This window comes from Capricornis sumatraensis, chromosome 4, assembly GCF_032405125.1.
Source record: "Capricornis sumatraensis isolate serow.1 chromosome 4, serow.2, whole genome shotgun sequence".
In the NCBI taxonomy this organism is placed as follows: Eukaryota; Metazoa; Chordata; class Mammalia; order Artiodactyla; family Bovidae; genus Capricornis; species Capricornis sumatraensis.
The window spans coordinates 38,626,273-38,646,295 of NC_091072.1; positions in this window are offsets into that span (position 1 = coordinate 38,626,273).

The window sequence follows — 20,023 nt, forward strand, 5'->3', positions numbered from 1 at the left end:
ATAATCATGATAGTGTGATCACTCATCTAGAGCCAGACATCCTGGAATGTGAAGTCAAGTGTGCCTTAGAAAGCATCACTACAAACAAAGCTAGTGGAGGTGATGGAATTCCAGTTGAGTTGTTTCAAATCCTGAAAGATGATGCTGTGAAAGTGCTGCACTCAATATGCCAGCAAATTTGGAAAACTCAGCAGTGGCCACAGGATTGGAAAAGGTCAGTTTTCATTCCAATCACAAAGAAAGGCAATGCCAAAGAATGCTCAAACTACCGCACAATTGCACTCATCTCACACGCTAGTAAAGTAATGTTCAAAATTCTCCAAGCCAGGCTTCAGCAATACATGAACCGCGAACTCCCTGATGTTCAAGCTGGTTTTAGAAAAGGCAGAGGAACCAGAGATCAAATTGCCAACATCCGCTGGATCATGGAAAAAGCAAGAGAGTTCCAGAAAAACATCTATTTCTGCTTTATTGACTATGCCAAAGCCTTTGACTGTGTGGATCACAATAAACTGTGGAAAATTCTGAAAAGATGGGAATATCAGACCACCTGACCTGCCTCTTGAGAAATCTGTATGCAGGTCAGGAAGCACCAGTTAGAACTGGACATGGAACAACAGACTGGTTCCAAATAGGAAAAGGAGTACGTCAAGGCTGTATATTGTCACCCTGCTTATTTAACTCATATGCAGAATACATCATGAGAAACACTGGACTGGAAGAAACAGAAGCTGCAATCAAGATTGCCAGGAGAAATATCAATAACCTCAAATATGCAGATGACAGCACCCTTACGGCAGAAAGTGAAGAGGAACTAAAAAGCCTCTTGATGAAAGTGAAAGAGGAGAGTGAAAAAGTTGGCTTAAGGCTCAACATTCAGAAAAAAAAGATCATGGCATCTGGTCCCAACACTTCATGGGAAATAGATGGGGAAACAGTGGAAACAGTGTCAGACTTTATTTTTTTTGGCTCCAGAATCACTGCAGATGGTGACTGCAGCCATGAAATTAAAAGACGCTTACTCCTTGGAAGAAAAGTTATGACCAACCTAGATAGTATATTCAAAAGCAGAGACATTACTTTGCCGACTAAGGTCCGTCTAGTCAAGGCTATGGTTTTTCCAGTGGTCATGTATGGATGTGAGAGTTGGACTGTGAAGAAGGCTGAGCACTGAAGAACTGATGCTTTTGAACTGTGGTGTTGTAGAAGACTCTTGAGAGTCCCCTGGACTGCAAGGAGATCCAACCAGTCCATTCTGAAGGAGATCAACCGTGGGATTTCTTTGGAAGGAATGATGCTAAAGCTGAAGCTCCAGTACTTTGGCCACCTCATGAGAAGAGTTGACTCATTGGAAAAGACTCTGACGCTGGGAGGGATTGGGGGCAGGAGGAGAAGGGGATGACAGAGGATGAGATGGCTGGATGGCATCACTGACTCGATGGACGTGAGTCTGAGTGAACTCTGGGAGTTGGTGATGGACAGGGAGGCCTGGCGTGCTGCGATTCATGGGATCGCAAAGAGTAGGATACAACTGAGCAACTGAACTGAACTGAACTCTATACAGGCAGGCCCCTGTGCCGGTAGTGAGAGACGGATCGAGTTACCAGGACATGCAGTGACTTCAGACGGGGTGACTGGATAGAGGGTTGGGCAGCCGCCCCTTTAAATCACAAGGTCAGGAACTGTCTCTTTCTTGCAGGGACACTGACATTAAAAAATGGAACGAGGAGCAAAAGGAAAAGGAGAGCATTTCAAGCTGAGAAAACAAGAACCAAGGTCCTGAGGCTGGACGGAAGGAAGGAGGTCAGTGAGCAGCAGCTCTAAGAGACCAGTGGCTAAAATCCTCGTAGTCATTCTTTTTTTTAAACTTTGTTGTGTTTTTCAAATTTATTTATTTTAGTTGAGGATAATTCATTTACAGTACTGACAGATGGCACATCTATCAACATGAATCGGCCGTAGGCCACGTGTGTCTCCTCCCTCCCAAACTGCCCTCCCGCCTCCCAACACCTCACCCCTCCAGGTCGTCACGGAGCAGCAACTTTGGGTGCCCTGCGTCATATGGCAAACTCCACTGATTGTCTATTTTATCTAAGGTAATTCAATGCTACTCTTTCAAATCATCCCACCTTCTTCTCCCACTGTGTCCGAAAGTCTGTTCTTTATGTCTGTATTTCCTTTGCTGCCCTGCACGTAAAATCATCAATACTATCTTTCTATTTATATGTATTAGTAAATGATATATGTCTTTCAGACTTACTTCACTGTATAATAGGCTCTAGGTTCATCCACCTCGTTAGAACGGACTCAAATGCATTGCTTTATGTAGCTGAGTAAAATTCCATCGTGTATATGCATGACAACTTCCTTATCTATTCGTCTGACGATGGACGTCTAGGTTGCTTCCATGTCCTCAGTTCAGTTCAGTTGCTCAGTCATGTCCGACTCTTTGTGACCCCATGAACTGCAGCACACCAGCCCTCCCTGTCCATCACCAACTCCCGGAGCTTACGCAAAACTCATGTCCATTGAGTCAGTGATGCCAGCCAAGCATCTCATCCTCTGTCGTCCTAGTTATCGTAAATAGCTCTACAATGAATATTGGGGTACCTGTGTCTTTTTCAGTTATGGTTTCCTCAAGATGTATGCCCAGTAGTGGGATTGCTGGGTCGTATGGTAGTTTTATTCCTAGTTTTTCAAAGAATCTCTGTACTGTTCTCTGTGGTGGTTGTATCGGTTCGCGTTCCCACCAACAGTGTGAGAGTCATTCTCGACTCTGCTCCAGCCCGCCCGACATCCAGCCCTTCAGTAAACTATCATTTCACCATCTCGGTGCCCCCAGAACCCAGCCCCCTCTCCCCACCTCATCAACATGTGGTCCTGGCTCACGCAGGTCAGCGTCGCAGCCCCCATATTTCCACCCGCCAGCTCCTCCCTCTCCCTAGTCACTGCATCTCCTGCACAGCAGCTGCCATGGGTCAGCCCCATCCCCTTCAAAATCCACACGGTGGAGTCCTACCCCCAGCATCTCAGGATGTGACTGTATTTGCAGACAGGTCTTAGAGGTGGTGGGTGGGGTAAAATGAGGTCCTGAGGGTAGACTTAAATGCACAAGGACCGGCGTCCTTATAAGAAGGCAATTGCAACACAGACACACCAGAAAAAGGTGATGATCGAAAGAAACACAGGGAGGTGACGGCCATCTCCAAGCCAAGGAGAGAGGGCTGGGACAGGGCCTTCCTCACCGCCCTTGGGAGGAACCAACTCCACCAGCACCTTGGCTTTGATTTTCTAGCACTCAGAACTGTGGCAGAGTGTCTGTTCTTTAAGCCCTTGGTCTGTGGAGCTTTGTTACAATGATGAAAAGAGCCAACTCATTGGAAAAGACCCTGCCACTGGGAGAGATTGAGGGCAGGAGGAAGGGACGACAGGGGATGAGATGGTTGGATGGCATCACCAACTCAATGGACATGAGTCTGAGCAAATTCCAGGAGATGGTGAAAGACAGGGAAGCCTGGTGTGCTGCAGTCCATGGGGTCACAAAGAGTCAGACACGACTGAGCAACTGAACAACAATAATAAGCCCTGTCTGTGGAGCTGTGTTGCAGCAGCTGGGGTGAATGAATACAGCAGCCGAGGTGATCCTTCCGTCAGCTCTCTGCTCGAGGTGGTTGACCCTTGGAGAACTCTGGGAGTTAGGGGCACTGGGGCGCCACGTTGTCGAAAATTGGAGTATTTAAAGGTGCTTCCTCGTGTACTATAGTATTTACCATTGAAAAAAATCCAGGAATAACTGGACCCTTGCAGTTTAAACCTGTGTTGTTCAATGGTCCTCCCATCTCGGAGTAAAACCCAAGTTAAGTCCCGCCTGTGCCCCTCACCCTCCCACCAGGAACCCCCTCTGTGGGGCGGGCAAGCACCCTCACCAGGAACCCCCTCTGTGGGGCGGGCAAGCACCCTCACCAGGAACCCCCTCTGTGGGGCGGGCAAGCACCCTCACCAGGAACCCCCTCTGCGGGGCGGGCAAGCACCCTCGGTGCAGCTGCAGGCTCCCAGCTGCAGCTGTGTAGTAAGTGTACTGTCAGGACCGAGCCCTCCTCACCTTGACTTTACTCTTTGTCCCGGGAAGATAGTGTTGTCAACCAGTAACTCTGCTGTTTTCTTTGGAAATCTCTCAAAATTCCATTGAAGGACAGCTGGGCAGCCTCTCCTCTGGACAGCAGACAGCTCCTGCGGGGGACCCCTCCCTGGTGGATGGTCCCTCCACAGGGTGCTGAGCAGACAGGAGCCTCAGCCCAGTTCGAGAGTCCTTTCCTGCCACGTCCGCCAGATGGGAACTCCTATCACTGACTGCCCAACTCCAGGGAGGTGTCCACATTGAACAGCCTCCATAAACCGCTCAAACCCACACCCCCAAACCCATGAATGTCCTCTCTTCTCCCATCTGCATGAGGATATTCTTTACTGCAGTGAAGAACAGGTCTCACTGGGTCCCTGAGTTCCTCTGGTAGTCATTTTGAAGAGCCAGCCGTCCTGATCTCTTGTAGCACAGGCCTTCCCAGGACCTGGAATTTTCCTCCCCATATAAGGACATGCTTGTCCTCTCTCTCTTTCCCAGTCTCTGTTACCTGTCCTCATAGAAACTGTCTCTTAACCGTCTTGAGTGACACGTGTGCCACTTTGCCGTTATTTGCTCATATTGCAACAGACACTGCTAGTTTTCCCCAATATCCACACTCCCTGTTTATAACAGATTCCTGAGTTTTACCCGACATGACTACCTAAAAGAAGAGGCTGTTTCCCAGTTTTTCGGCACCTAGATGATTTGCCTAGCCAATGAAATATAAAAGCAAGTGGTGTATATGGGGTATAAGATGCATTGTGTATGCCTCTTATTGGGTGGAATCATATGTGATGGCTGGAGCATCAGCAGCCGTGTTGGCAGGCACACAGAGCAGAACGATCATGAGAGTAACTTGGATCCCTGATACTGTGGTGCTCCATGCCAGCACTGTACTTATTACTTCCAGAGTTCCTATGAGCAAAATCAAAAAAGTCCTTCTTAACATGTTCAAGCTTGTTTTAGGATTTTGTTATTTGTAGCCAAACCTGATCCTACTCCCCCCTTCTCTGCCTTACATTGCATTTACTTCTATGCGACATAGTATGCGCTGTCTCTCCCTTGTAATAAGGTAGGCTCCTAAAGGGATAGGACTTGGTGTTTTTGCTTTATTTTCTAGGCATTGATCCAGGCTGTATAAACAATTAAAATTTGAATGAATTAAAGAGAAAATTTGCACTCCAGGAAGATGTGTTTTCTCTAGGATTTGCTGATATCCCAACACACTGCCACTATGTAGAAACACAGAGCATGCTCTCCTAATCCATGCCCCTGTCTCTGGCACTGCTCCTCAGAGGCACTGAGACAGATCTATTGACCCAGGTTTGTGCAAGGGAATCCCTCTCTCCAGCCTCCAGTGTTGGATCCAAGATAATGAAGTCACAGACCATCAGGTACAGATTATGAGCCAAACCGGACTAAACACTGGAGCACAGAAGTCACGTGGAACTGCACTCACAGTCGGTGCCTTGGAAACCCCAACCAGACGTGTTGAGGCTTTGGGAGAAGAACAAATGACCTTTGAGAGAGACAGGCACATTGCAAGCAGCCCATGTGTCCCAAAAGAAAGAGGGAGAGGAAGGCATGCCCATTCTCTGCTGTAATTCCCAGCAGCAGGTTCATGCAGGTCCCTTGGTTCTTCATGATAAATTCCCTTACCTAATCCACTCTCAGTAGGTTTGCATTGCTTGTATAGGAACAGTCCTGCTAAGACTTGTTAAAACTTTTTAGGGTATGTGCTCTTAAGGACAACTGTGAAGCTCTTCCCGGTCTGGTCCAGACCTGCCTTTCTATCACCATATTCCATTGCTCACCGCCTTCTAAACCAAGCTGTGCTCACACAAGCCCCTTACATTGTCTAAGACAGCCATGCTGTTCAGAAGAACCTTAGCATTTTGTAAGCACTATCATTTCTGCTGGAATATTCTTCGTCTTATTCAACCATCTGGACCTGGCTCAAACTTTCTTCATGCTGAAAGTGCCCCCAGTCCTTGTCCCCTCCCCCTTCACTAGAGCTGGTAAATGCCCATGGCCATCAACACTCCCCTGAGAGTGCCTCTAATACAAGATTTACCCTCAGTTACTGCAGTTCTTTGAGATCCCCATTGGTGTTTCTCTTACCCGAGAACATGCTTTTATTTTATTTTTATTTTTAGGGTGCCAGAAACATTCACTATCCTTTTAATTAAGAATTCATTGAAATGTACATGCTTCCCAGAATCAAATCAGACCAGAGCAACATTTAGTCAGAAAAAGCTATGACGAACAAAAGATCAAGCTATTCATTTCTAAATACGTCAACAACTGATTGAAAATTATTAAACTAGATGAATAATTTATCTGAGTAAATAAGCAGTTACATAATCTTATACATTTTAATTTAGAGAATAAAAAGAATTTTAAATGTGTTTTACTTAGTTATTAATTTATACTGCCATAGCAGCAGTAGCATATTTTGAATATTACCACAAACATTCTCAGATAGAAGCAAACCTTATACAGTTGGAATTTTGTAAAAGGAACTGCTTTTCTACTTTTCAGACACTGAACACCAAATTCTTGACTATGATTACCACATAGTACCTATCCAGTGATGGTTTACCTATCTGTAAAAATACCTGAGAGGTAGTTCACTTTGGGACATCATATTTTTTAAAAGAAGACACTCATGGGGAAATGACATCACTAACTAAGAATAATAAAATGCATGCAATAAGTAAAGAACTATAAAGATATTACAATAAATATAAACTACAAAACTCTGAGAGAACATGCTTTTAAAGCCATCTCTTTCTCCACTTTGTCGCCTCCACCCAGACCACTGTCCCCACGTCAGATGCTCAGTCCTTCGCTCAGCCTTTTCAAGGCTGTCTGTGATCAACCTTTGCCTACTGAACATGCCTCCCCACCCCATCCCACTCTCAGCCCCTCTAGCTCCCCAGACATCCTTGAGTGAGCCCATTTCCACCCCTTAGCTGCTGCTGCTGCTAAGTCGCTTCAGTTGTGTCCAACTCTGTGCGACCCCATAGACGGCAGTGCGCTAGGCTCCTCTGTCCCTGGGATTCTCCAGGCAAGAATACTGGAGTGGGTTGCCATTTCCTTCTCCAATGCATGAAAGTGAAAGTGAAGCCACTCAGTCGTGCCCAACTCTTAGCGACCCTATGGACTGTAGCCTACCGGGCTCCTCCGTCCATGGGATTTTCCAGGCAAGAGTACTGGAGTGGGTTGCCTTTGCTTTCTCCCCATTGTTTGCTAATGACCCCCAAATCCACAGATATCTTCTGACCTACAAACAACAAACAGACTGCCCTCTTGACATCTGAGCCTGGAAATTCGACAAGAACTTTAAATTTTCTTAGCAGAAACTATCTCCAACACCACCACCCTCCTCTTTTCCTGGAAGCGTCTCAGTTTGGTGCTAAGAAACGTGGAATTGCCTTCAGTCTTCCTTTAGCTTCATACCTGCACATCCCACGCTACATATCATCCACGTGGCTGGCGGCCTTTCTTTATTCCGATTCCTTTCTTAAGAGATGCCTGTTGACTTCCGTCTTCTCCGTTGCTACCAGGGACTTGGCTGAGTCCTGATCTGGTCTCCGCTCGCCTGGACTGCTGTTCTGCTGCCTGGCTTCAAACCCTTCCCACCTTGCTGCCAGTGCCCCATCACTGCAACAAGCCTCATCTCACTCTCCCCCTCCGAGAAGCCTTCAGGGACTCCCCTTTTCTAGGTGAAACTCACACTCTTCGTGGTCTTCAGGGCATTTCACGGTCTGGTCCTGCTTGCTCTGCAGCTGAGCCAGGCACCGTTTAGGTCCCTGGCTTAGTACCCAGACGGGGGCCTGACCTCCAGCTGCCTTCGAGCCGCAGCCCCTCTGGCCACCTGCTTGTCCTGGATCCTTCCTCAGATATGACCCATGCTCTGGCAGGGAGCTTCCACTGTGACACGTCCTTTCTAATTCATGCTTCGTGACATATTTAAGCCTGACATATGGTGAGAACTTGTTTTGTGTGTACATTTCAATTTGTCACAGATAAACTATGTTTAACTTAATAGAATAACTGACAATGATGTCTGCAGAACAGAACAAGTAGTAAGACGAGAACATTGAGGAGACGGCAAGATGAGGTCGCTGGCATGTAGACCTCTCCATGGTGAGACCACAGCTTTATCCTGAAGCAGGCTTTTGGAGCCCGGTGTACAAAGAAGTATAAGTTGTCTTTGCATTTGACACTCAGTTCAGTTCAGACCAGGAGCTGACTGTGGCTCAGATCATGAACTCCTTATTACCAAATTCAGACTTAAATTGAAGAAAGTAGGGAAAACTGAAAGACCATTCAGGTATGACCTAAATCAAATCCCTTATGATTATACAGTGGAAGTGAGAAATAGATTTAAGGGCCTAGATCTGATAGATAGAGTGCCTGATGAACTATGGAATGAGGTTTGTGACATCGTACAGGAGACAGGGATCAAGACCATCCCCATGGAAACGAAATGCAAAAAAGCAAAATGGCTGTCTGGGGAGGCCTTACTAATAGCTGTGAAAAGAAGAGAGGCAAAAAGCAAAGGAGAAAAGGAAAGATATAAGCGTCTGAATGCAGAGTTCCAAAGAATAGCAAGAAGAGATAAGAAAGCCTTCCTCAGGAATCAATGCAAAGAAAGAGAGGAAAACAACAGAATGGGAAAGACTAGAGATCTCTTCAAGAAAATTAGAGATACCAAGGGAACATTTCATGCAAGGATGGGCTCAATAAAAGACAGAAATGGTCTGGACCTAACAGAAGCAGAAGATATTAAGAAGAGGTGGCAAGAATACACGGAAGAACTGTACAAAAAAGATCTTCACGACCCAGATAGTCATGATGATGTGATCACTCATCTAGAGCCAGACATCCTGGAATGTGAAGTCAAGTGGGCCTTAGGAAGCATCACTATGAACAAAGCTAGTGGAGGTGATGGAATTCCAGTTGAGCTGTTTCAAATCCTGAAAGATGATGCTGTGAAAGTGCTGCACTCAATATGCCAGCAAATTTGGAAAACTCAGCAGTGGCCACAGGATTGGAAAAGGTCAGTTTTCATTCCAATCCCAAAGAAAGGCAATGCCAAAGAATGCTCAAACTACCGCACAATTGCACTCATCTCACATGCTAGTAAAGTAATGTTCAAAATTCTCCAACCCAAGCTTCAGCAATACGTGAACCGTGAACTCCCTGATGTTCAAGCTGGTTTTAGAAAAGGCAGAGGAACCAGAGATCAAATTGCCAACATCCGCTGGATCATGGAGAAAGCAAGAGAGTTCCAGAAAAACATCTATTTCTGCTTTCTTGACTATGCCAAAGCCTTTGACTGTGTGGATCACAATAAACTGTGGAAAATTCTGAAAGAGATGGGAATATCAGACCACCTGACCTGCCTCTTGAGAAATCTGTATGCAGGTCAGGAAGCACCAGTTAGAACTGGACATGGAACAACAGACTGGTTCCAAATAGGAAAAGGAGTACGTCAAAGCTGTATATTGTCACCCTGCTTATTTAACTTATATGCAGAGTACATCACGAGAAACGCTGGACTGGAAGAAACACAAGCTGGAATTAAGATTGCCAGGAGAAATATCAATAACCTCAGATATGCAGATGACACCACCCTTATGGCAGAAAGTGAAGAGGAACTAAAAAGCCTCTTGATGAAAGTGAAAGAGGAGAGTGAAAAAGTTGGCTTAAAGCTCAACATTCAGAAAACGAAGATCATGGCATCTGGTCCCATCACTTCATGGGAAATAGATGGGGAAACAGTGGAAACAGTGTCAGACTTTATTTTTTTTGGCTCCAGAATCACTGCAGATGGTGACTGCAGCCATGAAATTAAAAGACGCTTACTCCTTGGAAGAAAAGTTATGACCAACCTAGATAGTATATTCAAAAGCAGAGACATTACTTTGCCGACTAAGGTCCGTCTAGTCAAGGCTATGGTTTTTCCAGTGGTCATGTATGGATGTGAGAGTTGGACTGTGAAGAAGGCTGAGCGCCGAAGAATTGATGCTTTTGAACTGTGGTGTTGGAGAAGACTCTTGAGAGTTCCTGGGACTGCAAGGAGATCCAACCAGTCCATTCTGAAGGAGATCAGCCCTTGGATTTCTTTGGAAGGAATGATGCTAAAGCTGAAACTCCAGTACTTTGGCCACCTCATGAGAAGAGTTGACTCGTTGGAAAAGACTGTGATGCTGGGAGGGATTGAGGGCAGGAGGAGAAGGGGACGACCGAGGATGAGATGGCTGGATGGCATCACGGACTCGATGGATGTGAGTCTGAGTGAACTCTGGGAGATGGTGATGGACAGGGAGGCCTGGCGTGCTGCGATTCATGGGGTCGCAGAGAGTTGGACACAACTGAGCGACTGAACTGAACTGAACTGAACTGAACATTAGCAACAGTTGCCTCTGATATATGGACACACAGCTTATGGTTGCCATGCACAGCCCAGGACGCTGACTGATATCAGGCTCTCTAATGGTCTTGCCAAGTCCAGGTATAACTGGGGATCGGAGTCAGCTGAACTGTGATTCATACATTGATAAGATAGACAACCATGTCTCTTCCCCCACTCCCTGGAATAGGGAACATGCACTCGTGCATGTGTGTGCACGCACACACACACACAAGCAACTGCAGTAACAATTGCAGGCATCTGCTGATAGGCCTGGGAAAATTATTTTGGCGTTGGTATCAGAGATTGCCAATATCAGTTCTCCCCTTCTTTGTGGAAAGAGTCTAGAGTCAGACTGGGAATACTGCTGTGCAGCCGGATGACTGCCTTTCCTAACTCCCCCTTGTAGCCAAGTGTGGCCGCATTGACTACATTTTGGTCAATGAAATGCAAGCGTAGGTGTTGTGAGACCTCTGGCAAATGCCTTGGGAAAAAGGAGTGCTTCCCTTCTTTCCCACATATCTTTTCTGGGGTGGAATGAAAAAGTGATGGCCAGAGCTTGAACGACTACTTTGGGCCACATGGCAGAGGCGTAAGATGGAAAGAGTTGGGATCTCGGAGCTTCTAGGGTCATTGCTGAGTGTGTGTGTGTGTGTGTGTGTGTGTACTGTAGTTAAAGCTAATCCTAACTGAGAAGAAGAGGATGGTACTTGGAAGCTGGAGTCCACGGCTCCCCTTGTGGGTGACCGTGAAAGATCAATGTAGACAGAGGCGATGATTTCACATGTTTGCCACCTGGCACCTTGGAGAAGGTTGACTGTTCACTCATTAACTCCTCCTACGTGTTGGGCAGGGGAGTTTTTGACCCTATATTGCCCAGCTGGGACTGTCACGGTGCTATGGAAATGAACAAAAAGGTGGTTGAAGATACTAAAATGTGCTAAATCATCTCAGGTTTCAGTGTAATGTCCCCTTTCCACTGTATGTTTATTTTTAGTGTGCGCAGAGGTGTGTGTTCTAGGGATCATTAACTTGGTGGCATCAACCAGCAGGGTGCAAGTATAACTGATGATTTATTGCTTTGCTGTTAGCAAGCCTCCTTTGTTTCATGAGTTAAGCAAGCCTGCTTTCTTCTCTTTCTCTTTTTTTATAAGTTGGGGTATAAAAAAATTTTTTTGTATATTTTACAACATTTTACAATGTTGCATTAGTTTCCGCTGTACAGCAAAGTGAATCAGCCGGATGTGCACGTATACCTGCTCCCTCCTGAACCTCCCTCCCACTCCCCTCACCCCGCCCATCTAGGTTGTCACAGAGCACAGAGTTGAGCTGCCTGGGCTGTACAGCAGCGTCCCACTAGCCATCTGTTTCACACATGGCGGTGCACACAGGTCAGCCTCCAGCTCCCAGCTCACCCCACACCCGCGTCCTCCCAGTGTTACACACGTTGGTTCCCTACGTCTGCATCTCTGTCTTTTCCTGCCCTGTGACTAGGTTCGCCAGTACCATTTTCCACTTGTATGTGTTAATAGCAGAGATGTGGATGGACCTAGAGACTGTCCTACAGAGGGGAGTAAGCTGGAAAGAGAAAAGGCGCATTTTCTGGAGCCATCACTAACTTTCTGCGTTCTCCCAAAAGACCCTCTCTATCTATGCTCCCCTAGTGGGATTAACTATTCAATCACCTATTCTGTCCCTATCGAAACCCTTCACTCTTCAGGAGGAAGCTGGGAGTTACAAGTCCCTAACTGAATGTGTGTCTCTGTGCCAGGGATGGGGTTGCTGTTGAGACTGAAACGGGCAGGAATGGCTAAGACACAACGTGGGTTTCTTTTCTCATTTGCTCAATGCATAGGAGTTGCTCAGCTGGTTTCTGGATTACTTTCGGAGGAAATTTTTCTTATTTGTCACTGTAGATTCAATGTGTCCACAGGAAGAGGTGAGTTCAGGAGTTCAGGTAGATTCTGATTACAGAACCCACCTGGTTTAATTTTTCAAGGAAACTGCATATTGTCTTCCATCGTGGCTATACCAACTTACACTCCCCAAAACAGTGCACAAGGCTTTCCTTTTTCTACACATCCTTGCTAGTATATTGTGTCTTATCTATTTAAAGATAGCCTGCTAAATGTTATGTGGCAGCCTGGACAGGTGGTGGAGAATGAATACATGTATATGCATTGCTGAGTCCCTTCACTTTCCACCTGAAATCACAACATTGTTGATTGGCTATACTATAATATAAAATAAAAAGTTAAAAAAATAGTCATTCAACAGATCTAAGGTGACATCTAATTCTGGTTTTGATTTGGAGCCTTTAGGAATTTGAATCAGTTCAGTCCAGTCACTCAGTTGTGTCCAACTCTTTGCGACCCCATAGGCTGCAGCACGCCGGGCTTCCCTGTCCATCACCAACTCCTGGAGCTTGCTCAAACTCATTTCCAACGAGCTGGTGATGCCATCCAGCCATCTCATCCTCTCTTGTTCCCTCCTCCTCCTGTCGTCAAGCTTTCCCAGCAGCAGGGTCTTTCCCAATGAGTCAGTTCTTCGCATCAGGTGGCCAAAGCTTCAGCATCAGTCCTTCCAATGATTATTCAGGACTGATTTCCTTTAGGATGGACTGGTTGGATCTCATTGCAGACCAAGGGACTCCCAAGAGTTTTCTCTAACACCACAATTCGAAAGTATCAATTCTGTAGCACTCAGCTTTCTTTATATTCCAACTCTCACATCCATACATGACTACTGGAAAAACCATAGCTTTGACTAGGCAGACCTCTGTCGGTATACAAATGTCTCAGCTTTTTAGTTTGCTGTCTAGGTTAGTCATACTTGTTTTTTTTTTTAAAGGAGCAAGTGTCTTTTAATTTCATGGCTGCGGTTGCCATCTGCAGTGATTTCGGAGGCTAAGAAAATAAAATCTCTCACTGTTTCCATGGTTTCCCCATCTACTTGCCATGAAGTGACGGGACTGGATGCCATGATCTTCATTTTTTGAATGTTGAGTTTTAAGCGAGCTTTTTCACTGTTGTCTTTCTCTTTCATCAAGAGGCTCTTTAGTTCCTCTTTGCTTTCTGCTATAAGGATGATGTCATCTGCATATCTGAGGTTATTGATATTTCTCCCAGCTATCTTGATACCAGCTTGTGCTTCATCCAGTCCAGCATTTCACATGATGTACTCTGCATATAAGTTAAATAAGCAAGGTGACAATATACAACAACAGAAAAGATGAGGCATCACCAGACTGTGAATACTGAAATCAGATTGATGATTATACTCTTTGCAGCGGAAGATGGAAGAGCTCTTTTAAGGCAGAGGAACCGGAGATCAAATTGTAACATTTGTTGGATCATAGAAAAAGCAAGAGAATTCCAGAAAAAAATCTGCTTCATTGACTACACTAAAGCCTTTGAGTGTGTGGATCACAACAAACTGTAGAAAATTCTTCAAGAGATGGGAATACCAGACCAACTTACCTGTCTCCTGAGAAATCTGTATCCAGGTCAAGAAGCAACAGTTAGAACTGGACATGGAACAATGGACTGGTTCCAAATTAGGAAAGAATTTGAGTATATCTATACATATATATATTCTATCATCAAATAGAGAAAATTTAAGTTATTTCTTTCAAATCCTGATGCATTTTATTATTATTATTATTTTAGTAATTTTGTTGGTTTATTTCTGACTGTGTGGATCTCGGCTGCTGCACGGGCTTTTCTCTAGTTGCCGTGAGTGGGGGCTCCTCTGGTCGTGGGACACGGGCTTCTCCCTGCAGGGGCTTCTCTTGCTGTGGAGCTCGGGCTCCAGGCGCTCAGGCTCACTAGTTGCAGCAGCTGTAGCACACGAGCTCTCGAGCACAGGCACATGGATGTAGTTGCTCCGCGGCACGTGGGATCTTCCCCAACCAGAGATCACCCTGTGTCTCCTGCATCAGGCAGATCCTTTACCACTGAGCCACCACGGAAACCCATCTTCTAAGATCTTTTCAACGTGTCCTTATATTCACAGTGTGTCTTTTGTAAACAATCCACAAAGAGTCGGACACAACTAACAACTGAACAACAACAATAAACAGTATATAATTGAGCTTTTAATAGAAACTCCAATGGTTGCATTTCAGTTGGAATATTTCGTCTACCACCTTGCTGGGTTTTTTTTAAGAAGACAAATTTCCCATTTATTTGAAATCCTTGATTCTAGAAACAAATTGGGCTTTATAGCATGGATAAAAGTCTCAAGTAATTTCAACCAACACATGCACAGACCAGCTCTAAATCACAGCTAGAAAATGCTGCTGCTGCTACTAAGTTGCTTCAGTCGTGTCCGACTCTATGCGACCCCATAGACGGCAGCCCACCAGGCTCCACCATCCCTGGGATTCTCCAGGCAAGAACATTGGAGTGGGTTGCCATTTCCTTCTCCAATGCATGAAAGTGAAAAGTCAAAGTGAAGTCACTCAGTCGTGTCCGACTCAGCGACCCCATGGACTGCAGCCCACCAGGCTCCTCCATCCATGGGATTTTCCAGGCAAGAGTATTGGAGTGGGGTGCCATTGCCTTCTCCACAGCTAGAAAATAAACATCTATAATTTTAACTTTCAATTACCACTTAATAGGTAATGAGATAGTTTTAAAATATGTGTGCCCAACAGCCATGAGTTGATGTTTTATTAATCCTGACAATGAGATTCTCTGATTCTCTGGTCTGTACTTGGGCTTGGTGATTGGCAGTCTAAGGGACAATGTATCGTATAACGTTTATACAAATTAGTCACACTTTCTGGACAGAAGATGTTTTCCATAATTTTACTGGCAAAGTACTTGATACTAAGGCATGATACATTCTTCTACAGCTGATGCTCTGATTGCACACAAACCTTTTTCTTTTACTCTCTTATCAGTATTTATATATTATTTACTACCTGGACAGTCATCTGACATTCATTTAAATCCTTTTGCATTTGCCTTAAAGATGATTGAGGAATCATTCCTTGTCTCCCATCCCTCCCTAATGCAGATAGATGCCTTTGCCCCAAAGTACACTGGTGAAAATTGATTTTCTGCCACATACCATAAAATCACCAGAAAAACACAACATAAAGCGAACATTTACCCTCACAGGGTAGAGTGAAGCTCAGTTATAAAGTGGATGTCAGCAAAGTTCATGGTTTAGATTATAGGTCAATGAAGTGTTCATTATAGGTTAATAAAGCTCCAAATTAAATCCTTCTGCTTAAAACCAATTAGAGACACTGTCATTCTACTTATTGTTTTGATTTCCTAACAGATGATTAAAGTAAGACTTTATGTGCAGGTGGAGAATGTCTTCAGACCTGTGTTGGCTGGGCGGAGCATTATATTAATATGTGCAAGCTATTGTAAAGAAGCCACTTGCCAGTGCAGGAGATGCAAGAGACGTGGTTTGATCCCTGGGTCGGGAAGATCCCCTGGAGGAGGGCATGGCAACCGACTCCAGTATTCTTGCCTGGAGAATTCCATGGACAGAGGAGCCTGATGGGCAGTAGTCCATGGGGTCACAAAGAGTCGGACACGACTGGAAGTGACTGAGCGTGCACATTAATGGAATTAGTATGAGGAATGTATTTTTCAAAGGAAAAAAAATCTTTAACGGCAATAACAACAACAAAATAGTCACCAATCCACAACTTAAAATATTACCTGGGAAAAAATAGCAGAGAATAAAGGTGGGGCACTTATGAAAGGCACTAGACTAAGTGGTCCCAGAGCTGTTCTGGAGTCGCCCTTTTTATTTTTATTCAGATATAATTGACATATAACCTTATATAGTATTAGTTTCAGGTTAATAATATAATGACTTGATATTCATATATATGATAATATATATACTATATATAATATATATGCTATATATTATACATATTATTATATATTATCACCACAATAAGTCCAGTTAACACTTGTCACCCTACAGTTACAGATTTTTTTCCTTCTCACGAGAACTAGACCCACTCTTAGCAGCTTTCGAATAGGCAATACAGTATTAACTGTTGTCACCTTGCTGTGCCTTACATCCCTATGAATGACCACCTTCCCTCATTTCTCCCAACTCCCACCCCACCTCCACCTCCGGCAACCGCAAGTCTATACTGTCTCAATGAGTTCATTGTTTTTTCCCACATTAACTGAGATCATATGGCACTTACCTTTCAATGTCTGATTTTTTTCACTTAGCATAATGCCCTCAAAGTCCATCCATACTGATGCAAATGGCATGATTTCATTCATTTTTATGGCTGAGTAATACTCCGTTGTATGTGTATGTGTGTATATTCAGGTGTATGACATTTTCTTTATTCATTCATCCATCAGTGGGCGCTTGGGTTGTTTCCGTATCTTCGCTATAATACTACTACAATGAACGTGAGGGCACATATATCTTTTATAGTTAGTGATATTTTCTTCAGATAAATACCCAGAGTAGCTGGATCATATGGTGGTTCAATTTAAAATTTTTGAGGCTCTTCCATGCAGATTTTCTACAGCAATTTACATTCTTGTCAACAGTACACAAGGGTTCCCTTTTCCCTACATCCTCACCGACACTTGCTACCTCCTGTCTTTGAACAACAGACATTCTAACAGATGTGAGAGGGTATCTTAGGGTGGTCTTGATTTGTATTTCCCTGATGATTATGATGTTTAGAATTAGAAATGTCTATGATGTTTTCATTTACTTGTTGGCCACCTGTACATCTTTAAGAAAAATGTTTAGTTAGAGTCTGCCCATTTTTAATAAAAACTACTAATAGGGTGTTCATTTGCTATTGAGTCGTATGAGTTCTTAACATGCCTTAGATCATCATCCCCTTAGATATATAATTTGGAACTCCGTTCTCCCGTTCTTAGAGTGCCTGTTCCTTTTCTGTTTGCTTTCTTCATGTCTTCCTTCGCTGTGAAGAAGCTTTTTAGTTTGACGTAGTCCCTCTTGTTTGTTTTTGCTTTTGTTGCCTTCGCCTTTGGTGTCAATTAAAGTTTTCAGCAAAACTGATGTCGAGAATCTCATCCCGTGTTTCCTCTTAGGAGTTTTATGGTTTCAAGTGGTTTATTTTTGTATTTAAACTTTAAATTACTGTCATGTTTCATCCTTTTGGTTGTAGCTGTCTAGTTTCCCCATTTATTGAACAGACTGTCATTTCCCCATTGTATATTTTTGGCTCCTTTGTCTTAAATGAATTGATCATAAATGCACGGATTTCTTTCTGGGGTCTCTATTAAGTTGCACTGATTTACATGTCTGTTTTTATGCCAACACTAGCTTTGCTTCATAGCCTGAAATCAGTAAGTGTGATTCCTCCATCTTCGTTCTCCTTTCTCAAGATTGCTTTGGCTCTTTTGGGTCTTTTGTGGTTCTATACACATTTTAGAATTGTTTGTTTCATTTCTGTGAAAAATGATGTTGTAATTTTGATAGAGATAGTATTTTATCTGTTTATTATTTTGAGTAGTATGGACATTCTAACAATATTCTTCCAATTTCTGAGTGAGGAATATCTTCACACTGATTTATATCTTCATTAATTTCTTTCATTTATATCTTATCTATCAGTGCACAGGTCTTTCACATCCTTAGTTAAATTTATTCATAGGCATTTGATTTGATGCAATTATAAATAGAATTGTGTTCTTCATTCCTCTTTCTGATAGTTCATTATTAGCAGACTGAAATACAAGAGATTTGTATGGTGATTTTGTATCCTGCAATAGTACTGAATTTGTTTATTCTAAGAGTTATTTGGCAGAGTCTTCAAAGTTTTATATATATAATGTCACTTGCAAATAGTAACAATTTTACTTCATTTCCAATGTGAATGACTCCATTTCCTTTTCTTACCTATTTTTTCTTGCTAGGACTTCCAACTGTGTTGAATCAAAGTGGTAAAGGGTGAACATCTTGACTTCTGATCTTAGAGGGAAGGCCTTCCACACTCTATTGTTCAGTGAGATATGTGGCTTTGTCAAATATTTTATAACCTTTATTTGCTGAGAGTGTATTCTCTCTATACTCACTTTGCTGAGAGTTTTTTTATCATGGATGAATCTTGAATTGTGTCAGATTCTTTTTTTATGCAGCTATTGAGATGATCGTAAGATTTTTCCTTGGTTTTGTTAATATGGCATCTCACATTGATTTTTCAGATGTTGAACCATTTTGGAATCCCTGGAGGAAATCCTACTCGATCACTGTGTATGACCCTATTAATGCTTACTCAGTTTGCTAATATTTTTGCATCTATGTTCATCGGGAATATTGGCCTGTAATTTTCTTTTCTAGTCATATCTTGTCTCATTTTGATATCAGGGTAGTTCTAATCTCATAAAGTGAGTTCAGAAGCAACGTGTGTGCATGTATGCTAAATTGCTTCAGTCGTGTCCAACTCTGTGTGAACCTATGGATTGCAGCCCGCCAGGCTCCTCTCTCCATGGGATTCTCCAAGCAAGAATACTGGAGTAGGCTGCCATGCCCTCCTCCATGAAATCTTCCTGACCCAGGGATCAAAACTTATGTCCTCTACATTGGCAGTCAGGTTCTTTACCACTAGTGCCACCTAGGAAGTCTTGGAAACATTCCTTCCTCTTAAATATTTCAGAAGAGACTGGGAAGGATTGGTATTAATTTGTCTTTAAATGTTAGAATTCCCCAGTGAAGCCATTTGAGCCTTGACTTTTGTTTGTTGGAAGTTTTTCATTACTAATTGAATCTCCTAACTAGTAATTAGTCTGTTCAGATTTTCTATTTCTTCATAATTCATAATTTTATTTTTCTTCAAATTTATATAATTTCTTCTTGTTTTTAGGAATTTATGCATTTATTCTAGGCTGTCCAATTTATTGGTGTAATTATTTACAGTAGTTTCTTATGATATTTTTTGGTGTTAATTATAATGTTTCCACTTTCATGTCCGATCTTCATTCAGTCCCTTCTTTTCTTGGTGTCTTGCTAAATATGTGTCAATTTTGTTTGCCTCTTCAAAGAATAAGTTCCTAGTTTCATTGATCTTTTGTATATTCTTTTTAGTCTTTTAAAAATTTATTTACATTCTTATCTTTAGCTCCTTCCTCCTCCTAATTTAGGGCTTTCCTTGTTATTCTTGTTGAGTTCTTTGGGTAGTTAAGTTAGGTTGCTTATTTGAGATTTCTTGTGTTTTAGATGTAAGCATTTATTCCTATGGTAGGTGTTGCAAGAGGGCATCAGAGAGCAGACACACTGAAACCACAATCACAGAAAACAAGTCAATCTAATCACACTAGGACCACAGCCTTGTCTAACTCAATGAAACCAAGCCATGCCTGCGGGGCAACCTAAGACAGGCGGGTCATGGTGGAGAGGTCTGACAGAACGTGGTCCACTGGAGAAGGGAATGGCAAGCCATTTCAGTATTCTTGCCTTGAGAACCCCATGAATGGTATGAAAAGGCAATATGATAGGATACC